This window comes from Diadema antillarum, unplaced genomic scaffold (genome assembly GCF_040938485.1).
Source record: "Diadema antillarum isolate AM-2024a unplaced genomic scaffold, OU_Dant_1.0 seq00000217_RagTag, whole genome shotgun sequence".
Lineage (NCBI taxonomy): Eukaryota > Metazoa > Echinodermata > Echinoidea > Diadematoida > Diadematidae > Diadema > Diadema antillarum.
The window spans coordinates 2,185,359-2,198,959 of NW_027271272.1; the positions used below are offsets into that span (position 1 = coordinate 2,185,359).

Genomic DNA, 13,601 nt, shown 5'->3' on the forward strand with positions numbered 1-13,601 from the left:
ATAACGGGCAGGGCCCGAAAGCTCGAGTATTAAAATCAAATTGTGAGGATTCAAAAGCTACGTCTACCGCCTCTTCCTTACTCTCACCTATATATAATTAAATCATATATGTTATGACATACAAGGTAGCTCTTGCTCAGCAAGAAAAGGAAAATACATCAGCTTCGTACTCGTAAAACTAAAAGAGCATTCAACCTTCACCGTTACAAAATCAATTGCACATCCTTCTTGAAGATCGGCAAAGAAAACGAGTCGGACCTTGCATACGCACAGAGGGAGAGCGATGTGATCTAAATGCGCCGATATCCCACGGATTGCTTCACATTTCTGTTATCTATTGACTGGCAATTGATTGTCTGTGGAACCGACTCTCCAGGTAGAAACGATATTCTCGGGGGTTCTATGCCACCTGCCGCTCCTATATGGCAGAAGCTCTGAAGCCAAATCGCAAACAAACAAAACAAAACAAAACAAAGAAAAAAAAACAGAAGCCAACTCGTGAGATACAACGTTCTAAAACCGCTGATCAAGACAATATCCCCAGAGAGAAAGCACATACATCAATATAATGTTCTTTCTCTCTCCCGTTCTATGGCTGTCTGTCTGTATGTATGTATGTATGTATGTCTATCTCTCTCCCTCTATCTATCTTTTTCCACACTCATCTCCATCGCTTGAACGCAGAAGCCACACGTTGTAACAGTAGCATCAAATGCGACCGCAGCCCTGTAGCATAATATCAAACCACAACTGGCGATTTTAAACCCTTCTTTTTCGTTGTCTGGTTGCTAAATCGAGGTAGTCTTTGTATTCCCGCTTTATTTTCTTCCCCCCTGTCAATATGACTTTGACAGTTCCATGTTACTGTGGGCCTAGATGCTTCTAGATACAAAGATATACAACATTATTTCGAAACTGAGGTTGTATTTTTTATTGTACTCCGTGAAAAAGTGATAATCTAAAACAAGGTCTATCATATGAAAACGAATACGGAACTTCGTCAATATGAAACTTGCTTAACATAAAACATAAGACGCTGGATCTTAGAGAAAAAGAAATACAAATGTGACTAGAAACACAAACAAATAAAGGCATAAAATGTTTCTTTGACTTACTTTCTTCATTTGAAGTAAGGCATAATATCTCATCTCCGCCCAAAGCAGGTGAATCACAAATTTCGACCCCCTCGTGTAATTACTGAAATCAAGATATCCAGCAGTGTAGCAGCCAAATACTATTATCCGAGTGTGGTAAATGTGCACTCCTTAACAGAGACTCTTTGTAATAGTATCACTCGTGTATGTCACATCTAAGGATACCTCGCGTAATCACGCCGGCACCAAACGTCTTGGGACCCACTGGTTACGGTGGTAAATTACTTCCATAAAATGGGTATCACGCACATTATTGTCGATAGCTTGGACGGATTGCACCTGTCACTTACACAGCGTGTTTCATCAAAACTAAAGATGAAGCATAACTTGAAGACACGAACGCGATTAAAAATCCTCCACTCGATTAAAACAAAAATCACCTCTGCAGCTAATTCTGAACTTTTCCTTCCTCGTGCTTGACGTTTTATTTCTCTTTAATTCCACGAGGAGGACAGTAGCTCAAGAAGGCAATTGAAGGAGACAGTGCATTTCCTTTTCAGCATCAGAACGGATTTAGTCTCTATCGATCTACCGAGAAATCTCGGGCAACTGGACATCAACAGTCATACTCGTCAAAAGTAGATCTCTAATGTTGTTTGTTTGTTTCTGCAGGTTTCTTTTTAGTTTCACTGACTTCAACCAAAGGTAGAAAAAGAGGTTTCACTTCTTGGTTCGTGCCGCGAACATCAGTTGGTGACTTGCGTAAGAGTGGGGCGCAACTTCGCAGCACCTGTGCAAGCGATTAAAGGAACATTGCATGGGCAGGAACAGTAGTTATTCCAATGGAGTGAAGAGCTGAACTGTGGTTTTGTGTTCCATTACTGAGGCTGATAAAAACACGACGCGTGTATTCATTAACCGCACATCACACACGCACACGACGCACCAAACGCATATTTACGGACGGCAGGTACTGGTGCGGCGCCTGCTTTCGCCATCCGTCCGTAGTTAAATGGGCCGGTCGGAACGATCTTCAGTAGCGGAGATATATCTTGTATGAGGGCATTGGCGTAGGAGAAGGGACAGCATGGAGTGATATAGAGACAACGTCGGCCACGCCCCTTTTCGATGGCAACCAGCGACGCGGCAGGGTTTGGTGCTACTTTCGAGCCAATGGCGTGCACTTGCAGAATTAAGGGCAGAGAGGCAAACGTAGTATGTGTGTGTGTGTGTGTATACATGTGTGTGTGTGTGTGTGTGTGTGTGTGTGTGCGTGCAAGTTTGTGTAGTCATATGTGTTCCTGTATGTTCTGTGCTTAGTGGCGTTGGTATAACTTCGTAGATTTAACTTGTTGATTGGAGGGATCTTCTCATTAATAAAGAATATTAATACTGATGACTTGATGACTTGTTCCTTCACGTGTGCGGCACTTCATTTTGATCATTTCTTTTTTCATCGCATCGCAGAACAATCAACCATCAAATGTTCACATTATTTATAAAAGTGAGGGATGTTGCGTCACTGCATAGGAATGGGGATGCACTGTTTGTGCTATATTTGTGTACGGACACAGTCACTTTTGTATAGTCATTGTTATCATTATTATCATGATTTGTCTGAAATGATTAGAAAAGAATCGAACATCGCATCATATAATTGGCAATTACAATGCACGTTTCCGTGAACATGTTACTGCAATTTTATTTCATATCTCTTTTTAAAGAAATACTGACAAGTTTATTTGTTAAGAAAAATAGAAATAAATCGTATTGGCACCATGACACTAAACATGATAACTGGCACTGCAAAAGATTATTTAATTAACTGAAAATAAAGCCTGAATCTTTAACTCCATGCTCATCACAGGTACGAAATTATTCAATGACGATGATATGCTATGTTGTTCATCACGCTTGATTAAATGATATATTTCTTAAATTTTGACCTTGACTTTTCACTCTTGGTGTGTGTGGTTTTTTTTTTCTCTTTCTGTCTTTTTGGCGGTTTTTGCAAAAGTCTCGTCATCACAAACACGTCTGGAGCATTTTAACCCAATACCAAGCGTAACTTTTCTACCGATTTGCTGTTTTTCGCCTGTTTGTGAATGTGTTTGTGTGTTTGTGTGTGTGTGTGTGTGTGTGTGTGTGTGTGTGTTGCCATCGTGCATATCAGAACAAATCTCGACCGACGGGCGCCCGTAAAACTCGTGCTTGCGTCACTCTGGAAACACGAAAAACAAGACCGTGTCCTTGTTATAATGTAGCGGCTGGCAGTAACTATGCTAAACAGGCGCCAAGACTTTCACAGTCTACAGAAGTACTGTCCGCCAAATGTCCATGTCCGTAGAATACTTTCAGAGAGCTTTTCCAAATGTTTCTCTCTCTCTCTCTCTCTCCCTCTTTCTTTGACTCAGTCATCAATTTGTCAATTGATTTTATTTTGTTATGAATATGTGTCGATTTCAAAATAATACAGAAGTCCTAAGGTCTGATTGCCAGGTTTATTTCGTTGCCAGATATTAACACTTTGAGCTTTGTGAGACGGACTACTAATATCGAATCTATGCGTATCTATAATTATTCCTAACAGCTTCTGACGTTCGGAACGTATTCAGTTTCTGTTTATTTCCACAAAAATTCACATAGTCGACGATCACGCATACGCGTGGAAACATGTGCACATATCAGTTACAAAATTGCACCAGGCATTAAATGCTGTCGGTAACCTAAATAAAGCACAGCCTGTTGTCCATGAAAACAGCTCGCAGGCTACTAGATGCCATTTTGGGCCGTCATCTTGTCCAATTTGAAAATGCGAATTAAAACTCAACATGAATACGTTCACTGTGGAAGAAGTTCACTGCTCTGTTCTTTTTCAAACAAACTCAATGTATTGGGGCAACGGGGCTCTGTTGAAAATAGACCCACTCTGATGCTGATGATACTAAACCAAAGACCTCGTTCTCCAAAGAGGGTGCAGATGAACACAACATGTGAAAAGGAATACCACAAAAGGATACGATAAAACGCCTAATGGGCATTTGAAAATGATTTCCGAACCACTCAAAGAAAAACATTAGGCTCGCATGGTAGCAATTATCACGTGGATACGTCTAATGCCAAGGGACCATTCGTTTCTAATATATCAACTTAATTTGCCTGAGCCAGCGTCTACATGTCTAATGGAAATGCAAGTGCTAGGGAGAATTGTAATTTCTCTACTGTAGGTGCACATCCTTTGCAAAGCCCATGCAGACAAAATTTAAGAGCAGCATAATAATACAAATCAAATAAATATTATATATCGTTTTCAAATGTTCCTCTATTTTTTATGCCAACAAAGTGAGCCTTGTCATTAGGGAAAGTGCTGTCGAGTATATTCAATCGGTGAAGTTCCCTGCGCCTGATCAATATCGCTCGTAATGCATAGCACAGGTATAAAAAAAAAGCCGAAACGTAATTATCCTATCCACTCTGCACAAAGCATCAATTTCTTTTTCTTTTATGAAAGCCTCAGTCAACTATTTTCATATCTCTCTATATAGTCCTTGAATTACGTTAAATCCTCACTGATTGTTCGCGTTCTTTTTCCCCTTCTCCCCTTACTTTCTCCTTTATATCCATTTTTTTCATATACATGTACTATTATAAAGACAAGATAGCAAATACATGTACCACAAGCGCGAGCGCGCGTGCACACACACACACACACACACACACACACACAACTATATTTCACACAAAAACCCTTTAGCAAATGAGCTGCTCAAGCAAATGTCTCGCACAATGGAAAAAACGTCAGAGCATTCGAGTCCGTATATGCATGCATTGTTGTTAGACATGGCACGCTCTGAGGACGCAAGGTTTTGCAGATTGCCAAAGAGATTGCCATCCAACTAAAAGACATCTAAATCAAGTCTACATGGCACATCAACACACTGACGGGGGGGGGGGGGGGGGATCCAGGAATTCCATAAAGGGAGTGGGGCGGCGGCGCAAAGCAGTTTTTAGTTCTGGTGCCACTCCCGGGTTTAATCAGCTGAGAAAAAAAAAAAAAAACACAAACAAACAAACAAACAAACAAACAGGCCCGAACAGGCATTTTCATCCGGAGTTTCAGCTGACAAGCAAAAAAAAAAATAATAATAATAATATAGGCATAATTATTATTTCATTTTGTTTTTATTTCTTTTCTTTAAAAAGGGGGGGGCACGCACCTGGGTCTGCCACTGCACCGACGGCAATATTCATGACAGACTAATTTCGCTCATTTGCTTTAAATTGCTGATGTAGAACGGTTCAATAACTGTGAGAGCATGTAGGTCCATGGTAAGAGGCAATAATTCAGCATCGAATTGCATTTCATGTAAAAACATCAAACAAAGAAACAAAAACAAATCCAGGCTGCAAGTGACATATCCTACGCTTATCCTCCTATGCTCCGGCATATATCCCAGCCTAATACCTATTTTTATGACACTGCATCATGCTGATAGGCATCAATCTTACATGAGATATGCATAAAGCTGGTCCGATATGTTAACAATGATAATTGATCGACCAAATCTGCATTGTACCTTCAGAGCACAATAGCTCATACAAGATAGAGTTCGTATAATATAGTTTACATATACACAATTCGAAAATGGCGTAAGGACAGACTCGGGAATTTTACTAAAACTGATCGGCTATCTTTACGAAAGTCGTAAATAGATTTGCTTTATCAAATGGGCACACACGTGCAATATACAATACAGTAAGATCACCCGCGAAAATATTTCCAATTATTCTCGCATGCGTATCAATCAAAACTAGGTTTCTAGGCCTGTGTATGTATTTTGAAGCATCCAAATCCGTAAAATCAAAAGGTTGTGACTCCTTCTGATGGAACATCAAAACATCCCTTTGACCATGTTGACTGCGTCATAAAATACGACTATCATTATCACAATCCTTTATTTTTGCGCTCCTGTGTTTTCAGGACGAACTATACAAAAAGAAAAAAAAAATGGAAATGCTTCTCCAGATTTGTTGCCATGGCCTAGGGGCGCTCGTTTCTCTTCGTTCCTAACAACTTGGCGATTTAGTAAACTTGGCATACGATGCTAGTAGCAAGGATTTAGGGGGATAGGTGCGCCTGCATAGCAACCAATACAGGCACGAAACTGCGTGCGTCGCCATTATTACGGTCAGCAGTACAGCGCGTACTCATAATAAAACAATAGCCACAAATAATGGGTTCGTCGAAGGGGGGGGGGGGGGGGGGAGAAAGCTTCTTATGGACATTTAGACCTACTTGAGATACATTTCCCCCGTTTTTGTTGTCAGTTGCATGTATGGCGCGCTATTTTTCACACCCACCGCATCAAATCTGTGCCGGCCGTGAAACCCAGGGAGTCTACAATTACAAAATGAATATTCAAAATCCCAAGCGTCACTAACACCTGTACAGTGAGCATGAAGCAAGACACAGATTTCGCTTTCTGTTTTTTTTTCTCCTATTACGACATGATTGTGCATGCCATAAAGCTTGAGGCCTTCGATAATGAGCTCCTTTGAATTCTTTTAAGTCGAGAAGTAGATGACCAAAAGCGAGGAAAGGAAAAGAAGATGGAGTGCTCTTGAAAAAGCGGCAGTAGTCAAAGGCAAATCTTTCGGTGATTTAACGCAATGAAGACATTCATGTCTAGAGGCAGACTCGGAAATCAACTAATCAAGACGTAGTTTGAAAGTGAATAGTAACGAAAATTGGCTTGACCTCGAACTGTTTCTAGTGTGTTCTGTAAATCGACACATATACCTGAAAATGTGTATACCGGAGACTATCTTGGGAACAGAAACTATTTCCAAACTATTTCCAATCAATTTGAAACCATTACATGAAATGCTTGTCACTTAAATTACAAAAAAAGAAAGAAAAAGAAACGACCTTCAAGTTTTCTGGGTCTTTTTTCCAATGTGAAATCTCTTGAATAAATTGTGTCCGGGGGCAGTTTACAAGATCAATCATTATTGAAGGGAAACGGGAAATGGAAAATTTTTCCTATAAATGATTACTGGGCTAAGTAATCATATCGGGATCTATAGAGTTCATGTTTCCTGAAATTAATGCAACTTACGTGAAAAAGAAACGTCGGGATTTCTTCTGACTTTTGACGTGATAGGAAGAATATCAATGTAGAAGTTTATTTTAAAAAAAATATATATGTATCTTTAAACTTGATAACCTCTTATCAGAACACCAGTCTCCCATCTTTTCAATGAAATATTATGACAGGCTGAAAACTGAGAATATATATCTATACACCTATATGAAGAGTTTTATTGCAAAATGGGCTAAGCGTCATTTTCAAACATTTTAGAGTATCTAAAGTTAGGCATCAGAGCAAAATTAAACCTTTCTAGTAATACCTCACTTGTAACAGAACAAGGCATATTCTAGAAGTTATGATTAAAAATATCCTGTATTTTCATATTTTTTTTTGTTTGTTTTTTTAGCAGCTTTAATCACAAATTTCTCAACTGAAGAATGGATCTAGCTCGTTTTCCGATAAAACTCTTCATATGTAACTTCATTCAAGGAGATATATTATTCATAATAGGCCTATTTTGTAATACGCATATATGAATATCATACCAAAATCCTCATCATACTGAACCGTACCACAAAGAGTAGGGGCATACAGATCGTCGCGTCTTCCCGCGCACACGACCGACTATGCACGAGCAAACACGCCTTTTGCGCCCGGAGGGATTTGGCAAATGCATCGTTGATAACCTGTTTGCTATTAAATGAGACGTCCACATACCACTCTTTTTTTTTAGCTTTTTTCTCGTTTTCTCATACAGATATATGACCAGCCACACGCAGGCGTCGAGAAATTTGCACAAATTGGCAGAAAATTTGTCGTGGAGTATTTTGTGTTTGGAGAACATCAAAATGATTCGACGCTGGTAAGTTATCTGCCTACAAGGTGCTTGCGCCAAGTGTACAATTTAAGCGCCAGCCGATAGCAGCGAACTTTTGGGGGCAGGGAGGGAGGGGGGGGGGTGGAGGAGAGAAAGAACCAACTCACTTGATTTGACATACATGTACATGCTATTTGATATCACTGTCGAGTACATTACGAAGAGGACTAAATGTTCCGTCGAAAGAACAGCGTAAAGTAATCCCTTCTTTCCTTCAAAACGCTGTCCAACTCTTGTCATCTGAGCAGGCTATTTGATTTTATCTTAAAGGAGTGGGCGTACATGACATGTTGCGAAAGGGTTCATGAGTATTGATGACGATGCCGATATTCTCTGAAGCTCTAGTCGTACGAACATTGAACATACGTGTTTTCTTTATTCTAATCAATGTGCACGTCAAACGGCCGGGTTGCTTTAGACGTTCAAACAAAGTCTTGGACAGGTGGTCTTGGACAACAATGATAATCATATCAATATGCGAGCTGTTGTCATTAATATATGCCAATTCGAAGATCCCTCTCGAAACAAACAAACAAACAAACAAAAAATACTGGTGAAAACCCGCAACTACTGTCCCCCCCCCCCTTTAAAATCTTCTCTGCGTTTTTTTTTTTTTTTTGCTACACAACTGTAACTGTAATTTGAACATCTACACTTCAGTTAATTGATTTCCTTTATCTCAAGGTTGGCTAGTCGCTTTTTCGATCTGACATTTTACCAACTCTAGTTCTTCGCCTCGCCATGTTTGCTTGGAATCACGTTTCTAATGGTGTCCTCCTGGATCAATTTGTGTACACCCTACCGTTTGCCCCACCATTAGTAGAATTCTTATTGTTTCTTTTTCTTTTTCTTTGTATGTGTTGCTCTACGAAGTAACATGAATTCGTAAACACTTGAGTTGTATATTGTGTGTTTGTGTATGTATTTTTTTTTTGTCTGTTCGTTAGGTAAGTTTGCCGTGCCGTGCTATGCCGTCTTTTGCTTTAATAGCTACTGTATTTCGGGGAAAGTATATCTACGAGACGAGTTTTCCTTCCAAACGTAGTGCCCCCGCTGTGAAAACGGTGTGAAAATAAACTCCATGATCATTTCCTCGTCCTTTCATCATTTGCAGTGGGCTTGCAGAATGACGTGTTTAAAGTATTTAACTTTTATAGACGTTACAGCCGAATTATTGCTCATTTCCATTTCTCTGTCCTCTTTCGTGCTAGTCTTTTCCACTGTCACTATCGACGTACTTGTCCCAATGCTGTTTGAAATACTATATCAATGCCAGAGGGATGTAATTGCCATTTTAACAATTTGGGCTGCGACCTTATCATTGTATTTTTGATGCAAACCTAGCGGAAAGCCGATGTATCCCGGATGCAAGGACAAGTAAGTGCGGAGGGCGCCCTATACGACAAGAGATCACAGCCCTTCAGTTATGAAGAGCTCTGCATGAGATGTGCCGATACGCGAATAATCCTCGCGCTAGAGTGACCCATGTTGTTTGAGGACTGTCATTTACGGCAGTCCCGCGCATTTATTTCTTCGGGACAAAACTGTCAACCGTCGCAATCCTTGCTGATCACGTTGATCCTTGGCGGAGAAGGGAAGGACGGTGCCATCTGACATGACTGTTAGCTTGTCCCGGAGTCACATCCGGTCTCATCTCAGAATATTGGATTGCACAAACACGTGCGAAGATGCGGTTCCATTACCACCAGAATTTAAGGGGCAAAGCCCGAAATTGCGTTGAAGATCGCGTTACCCTCACCCAAGCCCTTTTCCTTTACCCTTCATATCTGCCGATTTCTCGGACGCGGAACGGAGATCGGAAAAGGACCTGCGCCGAAACCGACAAGTCGAGGGGCTTTAACGACGAACTACGGGGGAAAAATACGCCAATGTCACGTTTTATGTACGACACTGCCATGTGAGAAAGCTAACGAGGGATGAGAAAATATTCGGTCGAAGTCATTTCTCACCAGTCACCAGATGGGAGGGCGATACGAGCTGGATGGATATAGTCTAATTGTATCTGGGCATTAGGCATTGGTTGATTATCTTTCTGGTTGGGAGGCTTCGGTTTACATTAAGTCATGCATATGAGACAACGCACAGCCGTTGTCATGGAAACACAGGATTGTTGTTTTTTTCCCCTTTCTTTCCAGGAAAATTTATCATTCGTTTCGTGCCTGCGAAGTCATTATCTATAATCTGTTTTAGACAGTTAAGTATGACCCGAGATATATCAAGCCTTCATCACATTGCATATCTCCTTCCAGTCGCAGCAACGCAGACAAAACTTAGAGGACACTATACTGATCACTCTTTATTAGGAATCACGCCAGTCACATAGGCACATAGTCTGGCTTCCAACCATCCGTCTACCAACATGACAGAAACTTCATGCCATGATCAACTATAAACTACTCGAAATGTCGGAGCACGACAATCGTCATATCTATCGCCACTGATTACATCGAGGTTTAAAGGATGGCTATTGAGGAAAAAAATAGCTGCGTCGTCTATCACATATAAATTACATAAACAACAACTAGGAGAACATAATAGTTAAGCCCTCGAATTTCTCCAAAGTTATCTAGTTTGGATGAAAAACGAACGAAGACAAGAAGTCAGCGTAAGGGAGAATTGACAAATAATGGGATCACCGGAGTGAAGGACCTATGTCTGTTTCAACATGGAAAAAAGGGCAAAATCTGACTAGGCTATAAACATAATCCGTAAAGGGCGATTCCACTAGGAAATTATTTCAGATTCTGGCGTCTAACACTTGTGAAATCAACAAAAAGACAGACGGAAAGTTTTCCCCAAGGCTCACAAGTTGTGAATTTCCTCGTCAGAAGTCAACTGAGATCTTCTATATTTTGTCGAACTTGAACAAGAGGAGAGAGAGAGAAAATAGAATACAGGCAATACAGCGTTCATGGTCAATGTTCGTCTCATCATCAGCACGTCTGGAATGTTGTGACTTGTTTACGTCATGAGCCGTCTGCTTGCGTAACAATGAGCTCGCCTGTGCATGAAAACCTCCACGTTGCTTCGAGCCAACTGGAGGGATGAGTACCATGTCAGGCGGGGGGGGGGGGGGGGGGGGGGGGGTAAGATTATGTCTAAATGTGCTCTTCAGCAATCCCGGGAAGATTAATGAAGAGATAGGAGATATTTGAGGCTATAATCAAACTCTAAGACGGTTGCCTACGCGCCATGAATCATAGAATTTCGTGTTTTCCATTTTATTTTTGTTTTCGCATTTCTTTCAAATTCCCAATATGAAAACGCTATGGATGCTATATACCCACCACGACTCAGACGGTGAGATTATCCTCTCATGGGTTGAACGACTTCATCACGAATGATCGATGGCTTTGAGAGCAGGATCTGACGGGCTCGCCGACCACATAACAAAAGCGGATTATTAAGAAAACGATTCCTCCTCGAAAAAGAAGACGAAGAAGAAGAAAAGTGTCCATTTCTGGGTAGACTGTTATCATGAATAATTTCAGTGGTGATGATGAGCGTTTTTCAAGAAGTGTCCTCTGTTAAACTTATATCTCCAAAACGTGCTTAACCCATTGCATGCTTTGAGTACAGATTGGCGCATAAAACCCAATAGCTTTGTACACACCGTCCTTGGCACAGGAAGGTTTAAAAGAGTAAACATGACGAATAATGATAATATGGTGTCACGCACGCAGATGATAAAACACATAGAATTAACACCTCGTGACACACGAATTCAAGCGAAATTTCCTGGAGACATGGGGACAAAACAAACGAACAAACAAACAAACAAACAAACGAATAAACAAGGAAGCAAGGAAATCGAAGAGAAGAATCAACTGTCATTCGGTTCCCTTGACCAATCTAATTCGCGCCATTTTCTGAGTTGCTCATTTGCCCTTCAATTACATCGAGGTGTGAAAAGTCATTTTCGCAGCCACTGCAGTAGGCATGGTAGCACTCCAAACCCGTATCGCGTGAATGGACGCAAGCAAATTACCTGCCCAGATGGCCAGACCCCCCAAAGACAACTTTGAACAACAGCAAATATCACCTCATTTGAGACTCGGGGAAGTGAGATGAGCAAAAGAGGGCAAAATTACTAACAAATGCAGACAATACCTAGGGGGGGGGGGGGGGAAATACGTCCATGCAGTAGGATAATGCTTCGTCTTGTCTGTGTGTCTGGCTGTCATTCTTGTTAAAATTGGATGGCAATAATATAGTTGTATTTCTCAGTTGAGAAACCGTTCACACAGCGAGAACTGCTGAAGAAACGCAAATGGCGAGAGACAAGCTTGAGTTGAAGGAGCAGTATAGGAATTCTTTCTGAGCAACTGGTCTCATCACCTATCAAGTATGATTTCTTTATTTCACATGATATGTCACTCATCTTAGGTCACCCGTTTTCTTGTTGTACGTTTATGTTCCATCTACAGAATCGCGAGTTTGAAATGTGTTGGTTAAAAAACGTAACATGTTTTGTGCAAATTGGAGCTTCGCAATTCGGGTGGCTCATGCGAGAGTTACGTACATCTTTTATTTAAACCGTCAATTAGAACAAGATCAGGAGCGTAAGGTCCCATTAAGATGAGATGTGTCAGTAATGTTGTTCAATCGCCATTCTTTATCTTTTTTTGGGGGGGATGGTCTCAAGACTTAGGGTTGTCACGATACTCTCTAAAAAAAAAATCGAGTGAAAATATTCACTCTTAAAAGAGTGAATACAAAAAAGAGTGAATTTAGAGTGAAATTGGAGTGAATTTTGAGTAAAAATGTTCATTTTCACTCATTTTGGAGTGACCTCAGGGATCACTCGAAGATTTTGGAGTGATCCCTGAGGTCACTCTAAAATGAGTGAAAATGAACATTTTCACTCAAAATTCACTCCAATTTCACTCTAAATTCACTCTTTTTTCTATTCACTCTTTTAGGAGTGAATATTTTCACTCGATTTTTTTTTAGAGAGTAGTTACGACTCTTTTATCTAAATCATTGTCGTCTTACCGCTATAAAAATGTCATAATGTTAAGGACAAGGCAAGTGCCAAATTGTGTCTCGCCCATTTGCGTACAAGGAATTAATATTTTTTTATAACTCCCAGAAGTTAATTGACCTGCTTATGACCATTGACCATGTGGTGACCTTCAACACCCTAAGGGACATTTACCATCCAAGTTTGGTCACAAACGGACAAAGGGATCAAAAGTAATGAGCCATGATCAAAACGCGCCATAAAAATTTGCTGACCCTTTATGTGACCTTTGACCTTGTGATGACCTTTTACTCCCCAAGGGACATCTACCGTCCAAGTTTGGTCACAAACGGACATAGGGATCAAAAGTTATGAGCCACAATTAAAACGCACCCTAAAGACATAACATTGGGCCCTAAAAGTTTGTTGACCCCTGTCGGTGACCTTTGACCTTGTGAAGATCTTCACCTCCCCATGGGACATCTTCCATACAAGTTTGTTCACAAACGGACAAAAAGATCAAAAGTTATGAGCCATAAACGAAATGTGCCCTA

At 40.6% G+C, this 13,601-nt stretch overlaps 2 protein-coding genes across 3 annotated transcripts in view; both read right to left on the reverse strand.

The window, feature by feature from the left end:
- Positions 1–13,601, reverse strand: part of LOC139729121 (uncharacterized) — a 295,278-nt gene that overhangs the window by 199,363 nt on the left and 82,314 nt on the right. The window lies entirely within an intron of this gene.
- Positions 1–13,601, reverse strand: part of LOC139729119 (growth hormone secretagogue receptor type 1-like) — a 223,050-nt gene that overhangs the window by 138,915 nt on the left and 70,534 nt on the right. Inside the window, exon 1 of one of the 2 annotated variants that reach the window (XM_071640048.1) lies at positions 1,116–1,900. The exons of the other annotated variant lie outside the window; for it this stretch is intronic. The gene's annotated coding sequence lies outside the window, so the exon portion shown is untranslated. Of the gene's footprint in view, positions 1–1,115; positions 1,901–13,601 lie in introns of those variants that run through there. 2 annotated transcript variants of the gene reach the window in all.